Here is an 11,170-nt window from a genome sequence, read left to right as displayed (position 1 = left end):
GTTATCCGACCCAGTCTGAAGGCAATCCTGTAGAGGGAAGGGGTTTTTTATGTTTAATGTTTTATTATGCTTTTATATATATTGGAAGCTGCCCAGAGTGGTTGGGGCAACCCAGTAAGTGTGGGGTATAAATAGTAAAATTATCATTATGGAACGGGACATCCCTATTTTCCTCAGAGAAATGTTGGAAGGTATGCATTCAGGATGTGGGCACACAGCCTAGACCCTGCTTCTACACTTTTGACTGAGCATAATGACACAAGACCAGGGCCGGATTTAGGTGTGATGAGGCCCTAAGCTACTGAAGGTAATGGGGACCTTTATATGTCCAGCTGTCCTTTGTCGGCAACAGATTATTGCTGTTTTTTTGTGCTGAATATATGCTATATGGTAATTTATATACCTAATAGGTATCTAAAGCCATTTGCACATAACAAATAGGAGCCTACACAACGCAAAACACTATTGCTGTATGTAGGTTTTATTTTATTTGTTTTTTATCTTATATTTTGGAAATGTACATCCAGGGTTTTTTCCCCCCTCTAAATTTTTTTGGGGCCCCCAAGAGAGTGGGGCCCTAAGCTAAAACTTGTTTAGCTTATATGTAAATCCAGCACTGCACAAGACACTTAGATTTGTTTTATACCCGTTTCACTGCCTCTTTGTAATACATATCTGTCGGAACTGACATCGGAGCTAGAGGCGGAGGGAAGGCTCTCAAATGATGCTGGAGAAGGGCCCAGCAGGGAGAGAGGCAGCTCCGCAGATGGGGAAGCAAATCAGCGCAACACCAGGGATATAGAGGGGCTGATGGGGGAATCGGCGAGAGGGCTCCAGGACTCTTCACTGGACACCAGCGGGGAGAGCACGGGTCCTCCGCTACCCACGCCCACCCTGCGCAGAAGACTTCCACGCAGAGAGAGTAGGAGGAGACTGGGTGTCAAACAACTTTTATGTTGGGAAAGATTTAAGAAACTCCCACTGGCGGATTCTGCTAGCAACTGAGGCAGCCACGAAGTGAAGGGCTGCCCAGACTGAAAGGTTTAGCAAGGCAACAAAGCCTGGAGAGGCGGCAACTTACGCACGAGCAACCCATACACATTACAATATCCTAAAGCAAGCATGTCCAAAGTCTGTTTTGGGGACCTAATCCAGCCCAGCAGTCGGTTAAATCCTGCCCCCATGGCAGTTTATTTTCTGGGGTAAAATTCTAAAATAACCTCAACAACTTCAACCCTAGAAAAGGTCAACAACTTCAGCTGGCCCTTTGGTCGGCCCTCACGGCCCTTCACTTTATCAAATCTGGCCCTCTTTGAAAAAAGTTTGGACACCGCTGTCCTAAAGGATCTTCACTGGCTCCCAGTACATTTCTGAGCACAATTCAAAGTGTTGGTGCTGACCTTTAAAGCCCTAAGGGGTAGGCAACCTAAGGCTGGGGGGGCCAGATGCGGCCCAATCGCCTTCTCAATCCAGCCCACGGATGGTCCGGGAATCAGCATGTTTTTACATGAGTAGAATATGTCCTTTTATTTAAAATGCATCTCTGGGTGATTTGTGGGGCCTGCCTGGTGTTTTTACATGAGTAGAATGTGTGCTTTTATTTAAAATGCATCTCTGGGTTATTTGTGGGGCATAGGAATTCGTTCATTCCCCCCCCCCCCAAAATATATATATAGTTTGGCCCACTACATGGCATAGCTGTCAACTTACAGATTTGAAAATAAGGGACCAGCAGCCAAAATAAGGGACCTGCAGCCTCGCCTGTTCCAGGCACTCCAGTCTTCCTGTCCTCCTGCAGTCTGGTCAAACTCATGCTGGTAGCTTCGAGAACACTGTCCAACCAACTTTGTAACCAGAGGTTCAACTGAATAGAATCTGAATCACATGCACCACAAGGCCTATGCAGCCTCAACTTAAGATGGCTCCCCGGCCTGGCTTTGCACTGCAAAGTTTGTAGCAGCACGTGCAACAAAATGGCGTCCAGCATTCAAAAAACCCCTCAGCTTGCATTAACTAGCCACACACGAGGCATGCAAGCTCCACCCCCCCAGTCGTTCTTAGACTTCTTATTGGGTGAGCAACACAGCCAAGCAACACAGTTGGAGCCTCCCTCCTCCCTGGGAGGGAGGGAGAGGAGTTGCTTCCTTTGAAATTTAAGGGACATCATTTAAGGGACATCCATCAATAAGGGACAGCAGCGGGACATGGCGCTGGATTAAGGGACTGTCCCTTCAAATAAGGGACACTTGACAGCTATGCCACATGGTCTGAGGGACGGTGGACTGGCCCACGGCTGAAAAAGGTTGCTGACCCCTGCCCTAAACAGCCTCGGCCCAGGATACCTGAAGGAGCGTCTCCACCCCCATCATTTGCCGGGACCCTGAGGTCCAGCTCTGAAGAAATTCTGGTGGTTCGCTCACTGTGAGATTGCATGGAACCTGGCAGAGGGCCTTCTCGGTGATGGCGCCTGCCATGTGAAATGCCCTCCTATCAGATGTCAAGGAAATAAACAACTATATTGACATTTAGAAGACATCTGAAGGCAGCCCTGTTTACGGACGTTTTTAATGACTGATGTTTTAATGTATTTTTAATCTTTTGTTGGAAGCCGCCCAGAGTGGCTGGGGCAACACAAGCAGGTAGGTGGGATTCTTCTTCTTCTTCTTCTTCTTCTTCTTCTTCTTCTTCTTCTTCTTCTTCTCTTACACATACAAATTCCAATTAAACGTTTTTAGACTGTGAGGTTTAGGTCTTAATTCTTTATTTAAGAGCCTAGTCCAGTGCTTCCCAACCTTTTTTTGGCCATGCCTCACTTAAGCATCTCTAAAATCCTGATGCCCCCCCCCCCCGGTGACATATAATGATTATTATTATTCAAAAAGTGAATTCCTGTTCATGTAGAGGAAGCCTAAAAGGCCATTAACTTGGTCTAAACAAGCTTCCAAAGAACATGGCATCCATGAAAGAGAAAAATAAAAGAACAAAAGGACAGTTGAAGTACTGAGGAAGAACTCACTAAGAAATTGTCAAGAAGAAGAAGAAGAAGAAGAAGAAGAAGAAGAAGAAGAAGAAGTGATATGATAAATAGCAAATAAAGTTTCAGAACATATAATAGAGAACTGAAATGCATAAATATAAAATACCGTCTTTTCCCATCTATAAGACGCCCCCATGTTGGGGCAACAACCAATCGCCAGTCCACCCTTGGCACTATCCGTGTATAAGACACCCCCTAATTTTTGACATTATTTTTTCGGGGGGGAACCTAGTCTTATACATGGAAAAATACCGTAATTTTAATGGAAGCTTTTTCTGTAATACTTTGCTATTTTAATTACTATACAATAAAATAAAGGTACTTAACAAATTCAAAATACAATTTTCTCGAATTTCCCCCCTTAAAAATCAAATTGCCCCCTGTGGGGCGTGTGGGAACCACAGGCCTAGGCAAACTGGTCCTGTCTACCACCTCTCTTCCCTGAGAACTTTCCCTTCGGCTTGAGGGAGTATACCATTTACCAGCCCTGTGTGGCTGATCTTAAAATGACAGAACTCAATATTCTACGATGCAAAGGAAGCCGCTCGCTGTTTAGCCTAAAACTGCACTGCCTCCCTTTTTGTTTGTATTGAAAGATGGCTTGCTTCCGCCAGCCATTCCAATCTAGTCCAGTAAAGTATGTGCATTTAAAAGCTGTCTTCCCCCCAAGTGCCTGGCAGCAAGTGGGTCCAGTGAAAGACATTCCTTGCCCCTCACATTTGCAGCGAACGTTTGTTTCATCGCTCCCCATGAAGCCTCCTTTCAGCCTGTAATGTATTTCTCAACCCTCTCTTCTGAAGACAAGGAGAGAAGGTTAATGCAACCTTCACAAGCGGGTTAAGAATAGCACTTCACTTGCGGAGACCATCAATAAAGTCTTCCCTGGCTGTATAATTATCTTATTAATTGGAACATTATTTACAGGGAGAGCTTCCTGCACAGCAGTGCACCTCTTTTCTGTCACGCTTACAGTGCCCAGCAGGCTGCCTTTGCATAAAGCCCAAGTTGAAGCAATAACAAAATGGCCAGTAAAAGGCTCCTTAATGGGAGCCCTTGCAGCAGAAAGAGATGAATTAAGAGAGAGGCCTTTTTCAAGCCGGAAGGGAGAGGGAAGTGACCCTTTCAAGGTTGCTCAGTCCCATAGATAAGGGTGCCCTCTTGCTGATGATAGTCATTCCCCTTTACACTTTGCTGCTAATTAAAAAAGCAAAGAAATTCCCCAAACAAAAAAACCCCCTGTATTAGTTTGATGGTCTGTTTCCCTTTACGAAACATATGTGGTTATTTATCTAGTGCCTTGGAACATTCCCAAGTGTGTCCATTTTATGCGGATACAGATGTTTAAATATGCACACAGCATACCCCCCAACATTTCTCTGATGAAAATAAAGGTAAAGGGACCCCTGACCATTAGGTCCAGTCGTGACCGACTCTGGGGTTGCGGCGCTCATCTTGCTTTATTGACTGAGGGAGCTGGCATACAGCTTCCGGGTCATGTGGCCAGCATGACTAAGCCGCTTCTGGCGAACCAGAGCAGTGCACGGAAACGCCGTTTACCTTCCCGCCGGAGCGGTACCTGTTTATCTACTTGCACTTTGATGTGCTTTCGAACTGCTAGGTTGGCAGGAGCAGGGACCGAGCAACAGGCGCTCACCCTGTTGCCGGGATTCGAACCGCCGACCTTCTGATCGGCAAGTCCTAGGCTCTGTGGTTTAACCGACAGCGCCACCCGCGTCCCTCTGATGAAAATAGGGATGTCCTATTTCAGGCACCCCCAAACTCGTCCCTCCAGCTGTTTTGGGACTACAGTCCTCATCATCCCTGACCACTGGTCCTGTTAGCTAGGGATGATGGGAGTTGTAGTCCCAAAACAGCTAGAGGGCCGAGTTTGGGAATGCCTGTCCTATTTCATAATAATAATTTTACTATTTATATCCAACCCATCTGACTGGATTGCCCCAGCCACTCTGGGCGACTTCAAACATATAAAAAAACCCCACAATAAAACATTGTTGGGACAGCTTCTGTAAATCTGGGACTGTCCCTGGAAAATAGGGGCACTTGGAGGGTGTGAAATACCGCATTTTTCGCTCCATAAGACGCAGCAGACCATAAGACGCACCTAGTTTTTGGAAGAGGAAAACAAGAAAAAAAATATTCTGAATTTCAGTTGCCAGAACAACAAGAGGGATTGCTGCGCAGTGAAAGCAGCGATCCCTCTTGCTGTTCTGGCTTCTGGGATAGCTGCGCAGCCTGCATTCGCTTCATAAGACGCACACACATTTCCCCTTACTTTTTAGGAGGGAAAAAGTGAGTCTTATAGAGCAAAAAATACGGTAGTTAAAGGTAGCATTTTAAAAATCAGGTTGATATATGGTTTTTCTCTTGTAGGCTTGTAAATCATTTAATGTGTCAACAGGATTAGAAGTTATAAATATTGCAGCTTTTGTATAAGGGATTATGATGATGACTGGAATGTACCGGTAATTAAAATCAATCAGATTTTGGAACGCAGAAATAAAGAAAACCATCAATTCTAGCATGTGAGGGGGCCACCTTATCTAAATTATATAATTTGGTATTTGAATTATTGATTCAGTGTTACCTCAGGTTACAAACTTAATTCGTTCCAGAGGTCCATTCTTAACCCGAAACCATTTTTAACCTGAGGCGCGCTTTTGCTAATGGGGCCTCCTGCTGCTGCCAGATTTCCGTTCTCAACCTGAGGTACTACTTCCGGGTTAGCGGAGTTTGTAACCTGAAGCGTTTGTAACCCAAAGCATTTGTAACCCGAGGTACCACTGTATTAGTCATTGTATTTTAAATTGTCATTTTTATAATGAGGCTATCATTGGATTATAATTGCAAAATTAATAAAAATCATTATTTAAAAAGATCAGATTGATAACACATTTTTATTGCCTTTTCTTGGTTGTTTATTAAAAATGAAGACAGCTAACAACACTTGGCACAATGCAATCTATTCATTACTGTAATTTACATTTAGCAAATACAGTGAAAAGAGGGCTTAACAATGTTTCCTGGAAGCATATAAGGGACAACTCTGATGTTTCATTCTGATACAAGTGTCATGGTTGCCACTTGCATACGGTCAGGTCAAACCACAAGTGCATCTTGTTTTCACAGAGGCCAACCAATGCCTATGTGGATGAGATCTTCCCTATATGAGCCCATGACTTTGCGGCTATTTCCTTATTACCTATATTGGTCCTGGCTTTCTTTCAACATGAAACTCAGTGAGTTTTATCCAATGCTAGTCATGCTCAGGACAGACCTACTGAAATCCTGAGCTGTAAAGTGGACTGGACCATTTTGTACTATTTAATTTTTGGTTGTAGAGGAGCAAGGTTGCTTGGTCTCATTATACCGGCCGCCAAATGAAAAAATCAGCAGGTGGCATCATTCGCTCACTGATGGCTGCTCGTTTCTTCTTCTTGCCTTGAGAGCAGCAAGAGGTGCTGTTCTCTGCATTCCTCATTACTGCAGACAAATAATCTGAGCTGGAGCTATCACAGAATGCTGGAAAAGGAAAACCTTGTCATTTCTGTCCCAGATGACTAACAATTCACAGATATTTTGCTTGTCATCTTTCTAACGCATACCTTTTACACTGACAGCAGAAAGAGTCTTGGCCCTGTTCAGTTATTAATGCTGGATTAAAACTGAGGTTGTGTATTGTGACTGTGGGAGCTGATCCATGTTTGGGTCAAGACATGCACCTGATGAATGCTTGGCGGTCAGGCTTGAGACCAGCAGGCACATCCTCCTTCCCTATGCAGGAGGAACAGAGCTCCTATGCAGTGGCATAACGTGGGCAGGCCACAGAGGTGGTTGCCCCGGGCGCAAAATTGTTAGGGGCACAAAATTTCAACACCCGGTGCTGCCTCAATACACTTCCATTGCTGGACTCCATTGAAAATAGCTTCTTCATGCGAACCAGGAAGTGACATCTCCAGACAACAGAACGACTCTACATTTCTTATCTCTGCGGCTATGGTCTCCTGGGTGACGCAGATGCCATTAGGCAGTTGAATGCACATGCGTACTGAATGTTTATCTCCCTACAATAATAATAACAATAATTTATTATTTATACCCCGCCCATCTGGCTGGGTTTCCCCAGCCACTCTGGGTGGCTTCCAACCAAATATTAAAAACACTATAGCATCAGACATAAAAAACTTCCCTAAACAGGGCCGCCTTCAGTTGTCTTTTAAAAGTAAAATAGTTGCTTATTTCCTTGACACATGATGGGAGGGCGTTCCACAGGGCAGGCGCCACTACCGAGAAGGCCCTCTGCCTGGTTCCCTGTAACCTCACTTCTCATAGCGAGGTAACTGCTGGAAGGCCCTCGGTGCTGGACGATGGGGGTGGAGATGCTCCTTCAGGTATACAGGACTGAGGCCATTTAGGGCTTTAAAGGTCAGCACCAACACTTTGAATTGTGCTTGGAAACGTACTGGGAGCCAATGAAGATCTTTCAGGACCACTGTTATATGGTCTCGGTGGCTGCTCCCAGTCACCAGTCTAGCTGCCGCATTCTCCAAGCTACCCCTCTGTGCAGCCTGGGCATGGGCAACCCCTGCTACACCACTGCTCCTATGTCACTTCAAAAATATTATTCTGGGATGTTATTGTGGCATGAGGTTGTATAAATAAGAGCCTGTTGTGACAAGGAAGGCTATGTTTGGCGTTCTGATTACCATGGATTTTATGATGTCTTCTCCTCCCTGTTGTCTTCCAGCTGCTGCTGTCTCACTATCCCTGCAACAACAGTCCTGGAAGACATAAGGTAAAGGTAAAGGTAAAGGTAAAGGTAAAGGTAAAGGTACCCCTGCCCGTACGGGCCAGTCTTGACAGACTCTAAGGTTGTGCGCTCATCTCACTCTAGAGGCCAGGAGCCAGCGCTGTCCACAGACACTTTCGGGTCACGTGGCCAGCGTGACAAAGCTGCTCTGGCGAGCCAGCGCAGCACACACGGAAACGCCGTTTACCTTCCCGCTAGTAAGTGGTCCCTATTTATCTACTTGCACCCGGGGGTGCTTTCGAACTGCTAGGTTGGCAGGCGCTGGGACCGAGCAGCGGGAGCGCACCCCGCCGTGGGGATTCGAACCGCTGACCATGCGATCGGCAAGTCCTAGGCGCTGAGGTTTTACCCACAGCGCCACCCGCGGAAGACATACCCTTCCACAAAATGGGCATACACTTAGGAACCAGGTGTTTTCATTATTTCAAAAGAAGGGTCTTCCTGTACTGCTGTCCAGCATTTGTTGCAGCTTCTCTGCTGCTTCAGTACATTTGGTGATGTTTTCTCTCACACATGTAATATTCCTGGATCCACCTGCAGCTTTTCATTGGCTGCTGGTGATTCCTGGCTTGCAAGCATTTTATTCCAGATAAGACAGTGTTGGCAAAGCTGCTGATCAGGCCAGAGGTTTGCAGTCATTTCAGAATGGGGTTGCATGCTCCCAAGTCTGCTGCTTGGAAGTCCTCACAGATGCTATCTGTGCATGGATTTATCAGTGGTTATGAGCACCTTTCACCAGCTTAGACTTGCTTGCCAGATGTGACCCTATCTAGAGAAAGTGTGCATTGCCTTAGTTACACATGCCCTAACTACAACCAGACCAGACTGTTGTAACGTGCTGTAAGTGGGACTGTCTTGAAAGATGGTTTTGGAAACTTCAGCTGGTACAGAACACAGCCATGGATGGTGGGGCGGCCTGACACTGGATTATATAACACCTGTATTGTGCCAGTTGTATTGACCACTTGTCTGAGGTGTTGATGGTGTTCTAAACAGTTTCAGACCAGGCTTCAGACCACTGAAACCTATATGAACTTGCTTCGGACCTGAAGATCTGTCTTAGAGACCCTGCTCACAGGCCATCCATCAACATCTATAAAACCAGTTTTGCTTTTTGGCTTCATATTTGTGGACCTCTCTAAGGAAAATACATATGACCCCATATTTATCAGTTTCAAATACATCCGTATTTTAATCTGCTTTTAATGAAAAACATATAAAAAGATGGATTTTATATATTGTTTTAAAATACTGTTATTTTTCGTTCTGAAATTGTTTTACCTGTAATTAGAGTACTTATTTATACTTTTTCCTCTGTGTAGGCGAACCAACAGATACTGGAATGAATGAATGAATACTAATATGAACTTCCAAGTCCAGTCCAGCTATATCATAAGGTGAGGGGAAACTCTTGTTTTAGGAGGCAGATGTGCAGAATTTAATAGCCAGCTTTATGGAGTTTATGGCACCATCTCTGAAAGATGTTGTGCCCTAAACACAAAGGTTTGAACTTCTCTCCAGTCCTAACATTCCCTGATCCTACAAATAATTTCTGTTGTGTCTGACCAGTTCATTTTTGTGATGAGCAAAACACTTTCTGGCCCAGTATTTCACACAACCTAGCAAGAAACACAGACATAGTCACACGTATGCATGCAATTATTGGGAACCACAGGCCACTTGTTCAGAAAATATCCAAGTGGTGAACAAAATATGCAAATACTGAACAAGCACATTTTAAAAATAATTTTAAAATACCTCCATGTAGCAGGGCCTGCCAGAAGCAAAACAAGTGCTTTTTTCTGGGGGTATGCTGGGGTACACATACCCCTAAACTTTTTGTGAATCTAAGTTTGGCCTCATTGAGGGGCAGTATTTCAATATGAATAGGAAAATAAGAATACCCCTAAATATTTTTTTAGAAGAAAAGCACTGGGCAAAACCAATAATGGGGACAGCACATCCTCATTGGGCCTCTGAAACAGGAATCAGAAAATGTCTCTCTGCTGACTAAGGACTTGAATACTGTACATCTAGATACCTCAGCTGTTACAGAGAAACGGAGCTGCGTGTACTCAATGCACTGATGACATTGAACCTCCAATCCTCCAATCAATTCCCAGCAGTTCAGTGCAGATCTGAAGCAACACCGGGGACAATACGGTGTCCTGCGACACCCCATAGCCAAGGAGCTGAAAGGCAGTCACCTAATGCTACTCTCTGGAACACTCCCTTAAGCAGGAGCACTTTGGCCCAGTTTTCCCGGCTCCCAGAGGGCTCCAGGAGGATGCAGTGGTCAAACATCATGGAGAGATTGAGCAGAAGCAACACGGTTGTCCTTCCCTTGCCCCTCTCTTGATAAAGCTCCTTCCTTGGGGCCCTGATCTGCACAGGCTTCATTGGGTGGGATCACACTGCAGATGCGATGCACACATGACTGTGTGCAAAAGGTAGGACAAAGTAATCTTATCCAGCACCCAGGAGTCTTTGTGTCTGTATGTTTCCAGCAGATACTCATCACGAGCTGTTTTAAAAGCTCTAACGATCTGTTGGTGGGGGGAGATTAAATGCAAGCACCTCCCAGGGGACTGGTGTTACCAGAAGCTTATGGCAAAGGCCATTTGGTAAACGTATTAATTGTGTACATTGCATAATCTTTGGCTGCAGGGTCACAGCACTGTTTTCATCGCAGCCCAAACCTTAGACCAGGGATAGGAATCCTGTGGGCAACTAGATATTGCCGGACCAGCACTCTCTCTCTCATCTCTGGCCATTGATAGATCTAACAGCATCTGGAGGGCTGCCAAAAGTGCATATAAGGCATCACAGATAGAAGTATTGCACAGTGAAATCTCAGTTTCTATCAGTTTGTTAAAAAATAAAATAATTTTAGTTATTGCTCTTGATCCTGAAGGTGCATATGCAGGAAAAGCCACCTAAAAAGCCATGCAAATTTACCTAGCGCTCTTCTCTGTTTCCTTTTCGCCTTCCTTTTCCAAAAGACCAGTGATCTTTTTTTAAAAGTCATTTAAAAAAATAAAACACATCATCGTTTTCAGATGTTGGAAAGTGACAGATTAAAACAGGTGGGGGCAGGGGAAGAGAAGGCGGAGGCTGCGCTTTAAGCCAGTATTTGCCTGGCCAGAGCTTCTGCGTTGCTAAGCAACCTCTCTCCTCCACCCATTCCCCCCCCCCCCGCCTGGTTGCCATAGTGCTGTCTGCCAGAACTATCAAATTACAAAGAGAGGGCATTACTCATTAAAAATTAGAGCTAGAGAGGCAAATAAACATTTCGAAGCATTTTC

General features: G+C 45.0%; 1 long non-coding RNA gene across 2 annotated transcripts in view; it reads left to right on the top strand.

Moving 5' to 3' along the window:
* The first annotated feature begins 7,791 nt into the window (after window positions 1-7,791).
* LOC308589515 overlaps window positions 7,792-11,170 on the top strand; it is a 28,723-nt gene continuing 25,344 nt past the window's right edge. For both annotated transcript variants that reach the window (XR_014009341.1, XR_014009342.1), the window contains exons 1-2: window positions 7,792-7,850; window positions 9,188-9,262. This is a non-coding gene — a long non-coding RNA (uncharacterized lncRNA). The remainder of the gene's footprint in view (window positions 7,851-9,187; window positions 9,263-11,170) is intronic.

The sequence above is a fragment of the Podarcis bocagei genome, assembly GCF_964188305.1.
Source record: "Podarcis bocagei genome assembly, chromosome: 6".
NCBI lineage: Eukaryota > Metazoa > Chordata > Lepidosauria > Squamata > Lacertidae > Podarcis > Podarcis bocagei.
This window is presented reverse-complemented; position numbering and strand designations above follow the sequence as displayed.